Raw genomic sequence first — 7,500 nt, 5'->3', positions numbered from 1 at the left:
TAATGAGAAAACAGTTAAACAGAGCATCTGCAGCGCGAGGATAAAGAACGAGCCTCCACCATTCAGCCTCTTTACTTTCTCTTTACTCCTTTACTTTGGTGGAGTGAGGAAACGGTGGAAACTCTCTCCACTGAACACATCCATTAGCCCACATATTTAATATCCTTTGTTAAGCGCAAAGATTTGTGTCAAAACTAAGCATGGGATGATAACCGGTTTTTAAGAAATACCACGGTTTGGAAGAATCAAGGTATTAAAACCGCCATAAATTTCTGTAATATCATTCCAAAGGTATGTGTAGGTTTTTTTATGTACTTTTTATGTGTTGTAAAGAAATATATGTTTTTGAAACTTATGGAGAAAGCAAAAGTCTGATTTATTTTAACTACTTAGCCTAACATGTTTACTGTTCCAAAATAATATAAATGTTTCCTAAAATAAAATATACTGTGTTCAGTGGGGAAAAAAAGTCTCGTTTTACCCAGAAATTTAAAAATAATGTATTTTAAAGCAATAATCACAATAATGGTATACCATAAAACCGTGGTATTTTTATCCAAGGTTATCATATCGTCAGATACTTACACCGGCTCATTCCCAGTCAAAACTATTTCTAAATTCAGTTCTAATCGCCAGCAAAGGAATAAATGAACAATAATAATGAAGTGTAGTCAGAAAACACACGTCCTGTTCTTATGCTGATGCAGACGCCTCCAAAACCCCACAGCTGGACACATCTACACTTGTGTTTATTAAAGCAAATATAAATCTGCATATAATCAATAATACTGCTAATAATAATCACATTATACAGATGCAGATCGTCATTAATAAACTGAAAAAGCCCCCTAAGGTGAAGAAGGCATGGAGGCAGTGCTGTTTATATTGATGTAGAAAATCATCATTTCTGGATCATTTTAATCCTTTAATTGTTTACATTTGTAAGGATATTTGTGTGTTGCTGATCATCCTGTGTGTATCAGCAGTGTGTAAGTGTTTGGACCTGCATTGGTGCATAAATAATGCGCTCTGCTAGCAGCTTTTAATTGGTCAATGGTGCTGTTGGTCTATTTCAGTTCCTCAAAATAGCAACGCTCCAACAATGCGCCTTAACACACCTCCTTTATAGACCAGCACACACATGAGTCCACAGAGTGGAGCAAATGGATTTATTATTTAAACAATGTGGCGCAAAACATGAAAGTTACAATTGCGCTGATCTGAAAACAGCAACAAATCATGCCAAACACGTCTTGCGCCTTATTGTGCCGGGTGTATGATAGAGCCCATAATATCACTTATCCAGTTAAACTCTGCTGTTATTTTGGGATTTCCGCCTGGATTTTGCCTACCCAAATTTAAAAGCTTCCCAAATCCACATGCAGAGGTGTAAATGCAAAAATTTTTAAAGAAAACACTTTGAATTTTCATAAAACACTATTGAAAGTGTTTAAAATATCTGTATATGTTGTCTGTGTTATAATAAACACTTAAAAAAGAAGCACTTTTTGTATTTTTTTTAATAAACTCAAATGTGAAAGTGTCCCTTTTAGGTTGTGTGTGGTCTAGCGTGCTGTTATTAATGTTGGTGGTTCCTGCACATGTCTGTAATCATAGGAAAACAGAAACATGTCTCCACCATAATCTATGCAAAAGTTATTGTATTCCAACTGATGAGATGAGAGGTGCTGTACAAGCCACAGGGAGCGATCATTGTTTTCATATTTCACTATTCTTTTGTTTGATCAAACATAATTCACCGTGTTTGGAGCACGTCAGACATATAAAAGGATTACTTATGCACATCAGCTCAAAAACAGAGGAGAATTTTCCCGAAGCGCACAGCATAAGGTAAGAGATGACGGCTGTCTGTGCTATCTGGGGCTGCTTATTGATCATAAATGTATTGTTTTCACTTCTGCGCCATGGAAACACCACAATTCATTCAACAACTGTTTGATATGTGAATATAATTCAGTATAAAGAATGCTAGAACCGTATGAGCACCGGCAAGAGCTTTCATTTGAGCTATAACTTGTACATGTGTCATATATGAACCATATGAAAATAAACCAATGTTCAACACCCAGCTCGGGTATCCAAAACACTGTGTATTTAAGTGTAAATAACTTTTGTACAGTAGAATAAAAATCAAAGTGATGCATGTGTGCATAAAATATAGATTCTACACTTTCAAACGAAACCACTTACGGGGGTCTGGTGCAATGCTAGCCCTTAATATCTTAAGCGAAAGTTGATGACGTCACAGACCCGGTACCGGGTCCGCAGAGTTTAACTGGTTATTCAAATTCATTCTGAACAGCAGCTACACTAATTATTTTCTTTCTGTATTTCCACCAGAGGATGCTCAACCTGAGGCCTTTAGAGATTGCTTTTTTTTCTGTGATCAATACGACTGATTCCTGACACAACTACAGTGAGTCAGCCATGCAAAAAAAAACAGCATTTTTCTCCAATTATCCGTGTACAAAAGAGCCGCTCCTGTTGCTATTGTGGCATGTGTGTGTGTGTGAACACCCAACACACATCAGTACTGTGGTCTAGTTCTGCAGGTTTGAGTCTCTGCGTCTGCGCTTCTGAATACACACTTTCACACACACACTGTTCAATCGGGCGGATCACATTCCTCAAAACAATTAACACCGGCGCAGTAAAGGAGCTGATAGAGGCCGCGCTGTCACCTTGACTTTATTTTTTATTTAATAATTACCAGCAGATGCTGTTTGACAGGTCTGATGTTGACACACACACACACACACTCCAGCGCCAGATCAAATTACACACACACAAACACTGTGATCAATAATAAGACTATGGTATTATTAATTATAATATGTTTAATGGAGATAAAATATATATTTAAATGCATGAGTTTTAATGAATAATAAATAAATAATTTCTATCGTTTTTGACATGATGACAGTGCATAATATTTTATTATTTATTTTGCAAGATGCTAATAAGGATTTCAGATTAAAGTGCAATTAAATAAGTTTATTGGGTTAGGGTTAGAAAAAAAAAGGAAATAAATAATTAAAATAAAGCCAAAAAAAAAAAGACTTTCTTATAATAAAGTTAAATATTATAATAGTAATAATAATAATAATAATAATAATAATAATATTAAATATTAAAAATAATAATAATATTAAATAACATTAAACAGCACCGTTAAACAGTAAAGTATCAAATAAATTATTACAATTATATAAATAAAATAAATATATAAATATAATTTTGTCTTCAGTCGTACTGTAGTTTAGTAGTTCATAATGTGCTATATATTTACAACATGATATTTACAATTCAAAGATTGCATTTAAATATTCAAAATGCTATAGTGCAAATATTGTAATACACCAGAGGATGTTCACAGGAACTTTTCTAAAAATATTAGTGAGACTTTCAGCTGATTTAGCTATATTATATAGTACTGTATTCATATACTGCTGTGTTTTAATTATTACAACACAATCCTTCAAAGATTACCATGAAATGCATGTTCAAAATACTCAAATAATTATAAAAAAATACTCAAAAGACTGCATAAAATAATATAATTTTGTGTTTAGTCGTGCTGTAGTTGTTTACAGTTCATTATTGACATGTACTACAGATTTACACCCTAATCTTTGCAATTCAAAGATTGCAATCATATATTCAAAATGCTACAGTGCAAATACAATAATATACCAGAAATAATAATAAATAATTAAAAAATAATTAGTGCAACTTTCTGCTGATTTCACTATATTATATAGTACTATATATTTATATAGCACCTCTTTTTTATAATTACAACACAATCCTTTAAAAGATTACCATAAAAATACATGTTCAAAATACTCAAATAATAATAAAAAAATACTCAAAAGATGGTATAAAGTAATATAATTTTGTGTTTAGTCATACTGTAGTTGATTAGTAGTTCATAATTAACATGTACAGTATTTATGTGTGTGTGTGTATAAAAAAAAAAAAAAAAAAATATATATATATATATATATATATATATATATATATATATATATATATATATATATATATATATATATACAAACAATTCAAAAATTGCAATTATATATTCAAAATACTATAGTGCGAATACAGTAATGCACCACATGACGTAATGATTTAAATAATAATTAATGCGACTTTCTTCTGATTTTGCTATTTTATATAATAATATATTCATACACCACTGTATTTTAATCATTACACCACAATCCTTCAAAAATTACCATGAAATTCTTGTTCAAAATACTCGAATAATAATAATAAAAAATACTCAAAAGACTGCATAAAATGATCAACAGATTCCGATCCTTTTAATAAATCAAAACGAACATACATTGATTAAAATCTGAATTTTTTGTAAAGATATCCAATGTCCTTTTGATTGAATAGAAGTAAAGTTGGTTTTATATTCGGATATTCAGACACTCCCCTTAATAATATCATTTCAGAAAAGTATTCATTGCAAATTCTAAATAGAGAAATCATAATAGCAGTAAATGACTATCAAAGTACAACATTGTTCATGGTCAAATAAACAGTGTTAATGTTGTTTTCAACTCATACTTGCATGCTAATTCCGATCGAATATTCAAATGTAACATGGTAAATAATATATAGACTGCTGAATGAATGAATGTGTGAATATAAAACCAACTTTACCTCTATTTTGATTGATATTTAAAATAGTACTATTATTATGGTCAAAAACCATAACACAACAAGCCACATAACTGAAGTGAACAAGCTACATGCTATACGGATTTATCATTTGATAGAAACGCTACATGTCCAAAGTTCATAGGGATTTTCAGATTCTATTATGTTTTATGTACATCACAGCAGATTTTTAATTAAAACATGTCTATTTCTCCCACATTATGCCACTGTTTCTAGTGTAAACAGACAAAACTTGAAACATTATAAGCAGCAGCAGGTCACATTTCATATAGAAGCCTATTGGGGGTTATTAAGTTGGTTTTATAATCGCACATTTGGACTTTCTTCTTAAAATTATATGTCCAGAAGAGCACAATTGTAAATATAAGCACAAATGATAAATATTAGCGGCTAATAACTATCAAAACACAACATGTTCATCATTAAACAGTGCTAATGTTGTTTTGAAGTCATATTTACATTCTAATTCGGACCCAATATTCAAAGTAGTGTTAAATAATACAGAAATCATGTCTCAAGCTGTCACTATTCAAGAAAATAAACCAATATGTGACTATAAAACAACTGTACCACAATTAAAAGCCTCAGAGATTTCAGCGCATGCGCAGTTTGAGTGATTAAAACAGCGGGTTTACAGAACGAGCTGATCAAAAATCGATATTTGACTGCAGTGTGAGTGAAATAAAGAGCTTTACCTTTATTGTGGATCTGAAACAGAATGCTCTCCTTCTCGTCCGCGTGTCTCAGGTGTGTATGACCTGCTGAAAGTCTCAGCGCTGTAACTTTCACACGTGGGCGCGGTCACCTGTGCGCGTGTGGGCGGAGTCAGCGGCACGCCCGAGTCTAGACCACGCCCTAAGCTGTGTTGAGAAATCCTCATAATAAATCTCCCCTGCAGTTTTGGCTGTGGTGAATCTGCTGTTATCCGGATCCTTGCCTTATTAGGAAACATGCTGTGGCTCATTTCATCCCAAAACATTCGAGGAATTTTAATTTCCATTTATTTTTATCCGGTAATGACCAGCCCTTCAGGAGATAATAAAATACTGAGTCCACAATATGGTGAATTTAATAAAGTTGTGTTAGAAATACAGAGGAAGAATACATTTATGGTTATTTCTGTTAGAATAATATTAATAATGATAATAATAACTTTATAACAACAACAACAACAACAACAACAACAACAACAATAATAATAATAATAAAAATACTTTTAATGATAATAATAATAATTATTTAAATAATAATAACAATAATATTAATTTTTAATAATAAATTAATAATAAATAATATTAAAATTAATAGTAATGATTATATTATTATTATTAATAGTAATATTAATCATCATTTTAATTCTGATAATAATAATAATAATAATAATAATAATAATAAAAATAATAATAATAATAATAATAATAAACTTTAAAAATGCTGGGTTGTTTTAATCCAACATTAACCCAACACTGGGACGAAATTTTTAAACCCAAAACCCATATTTTTGACCCAACATTGGGTTAAAGCAACCTAGCATTTTCTAGACTGCAATAATAATAATAATGATGATAATATTAATAATATAACAATATCGTTTTTATTTTATTTTATAAATTAATTAAATTTTTTATGATTATAATGCAATTTTGATACAAATCATAATTATGAAAATAATATGAATAATAGCATTAATAATATTTATTATTTTTATCAATCATTTATAATCATAATACATATACTACTAATAATAATACAAATAAAATTGTAAATATTAACAAATCAATGGTATTTAAACTAATAATAGTACTAATTAAATTAATAATGATAATAATAATAATAATAATAATAATAATAATAATAATATAGTTAATTTTTTCTTTGATTTTTTACGATGATAATAAAATATGGATACAGATCATAATTATTAAAAAGATAAAATTAAAAATAATAATTATTTTATTTAAAATGTATAATTATAATACATATAACACTACGAAGAATATAAATAATAATGTTAATTATTAAAAATAAATGTTATCTAAATTATTAATAGTACTAATTATATTACTACTACTACTACTACTACTACTACTACTAATAATAATAATAATAATAACAATAATGGTAATAATAATGATACTACCACTACTACTACTACTACTATTACTACTACTACTACTACTACTAATAATAATAATAATGACATTATCGTTTTTATTTTACTTGATTATTTATGATGACAATAAAATAATCTCATAATTATAATAATTATAAAAAAATTGATAATAGCATTATCATAAATATTATTTTATTTATTTATAATACAATACATATACTACTACTAATAATACAAACAATAAGGTTAATTATTAACAAATAAATTTTATTTAAATTAATAATAGTACTAATGATAATAACAACAATAATGATGATGATAATAATAATAATAATAATAATAATATAGTTAATTTTTTCTTTGATTTTTTACGATGATAATAAAATATGGATACAGATCATAATTATTATAAAGATAACATTAAAAATAATAATTATTTTATTTAAAATGTATAATTATAATACATATAACACTACGAAGAATATAAATAATAATGTTAATTATTAAAAATAAATGTTATCTAAATTATTAATAGTACTAATTATATTACTACTACTACTACTACTACTAATAATAATAATAATAATGGTAATAATAATGATACTACCACTACTACTACTACTACTATTACTACTACTACTACTACTACTAATAATAATAATAATGACATT

The 7,500-nt window shown here is 28.4% G+C and overlaps 1 protein-coding gene across 2 annotated transcripts in view; it reads right to left on the bottom strand.

The window, feature by feature from the left end:
• LOC101884022 (uncharacterized) overlaps window positions 1-5,471 on the bottom strand; it is a 70,148-nt gene extending 64,677 nt beyond the window's left edge. For both annotated transcript variants that reach the window (XM_073935615.1, XM_073935617.1), the window contains exon 1: window positions 5,412-5,471. The gene's annotated coding sequence lies outside the window, so the exon portion shown is untranslated. The remainder of the gene's footprint in view (window positions 1-5,411) is intronic.
• Window positions 5,472-7,500: the final 2,029 nt, after the last annotated feature.

Source organism: Danio rerio, chromosome 21, assembly GCF_049306965.1.
Source record: "Danio rerio strain Tuebingen ecotype United States chromosome 21, GRCz12tu, whole genome shotgun sequence".
Classification (NCBI taxonomy): domain Eukaryota; kingdom Metazoa; phylum Chordata; class Actinopteri; order Cypriniformes; family Danionidae; genus Danio; species Danio rerio.
The sequence above is the reverse complement of the archived record's forward strand: the minus strand, read 5'-3'. Positions and strand labels throughout refer to the sequence as shown.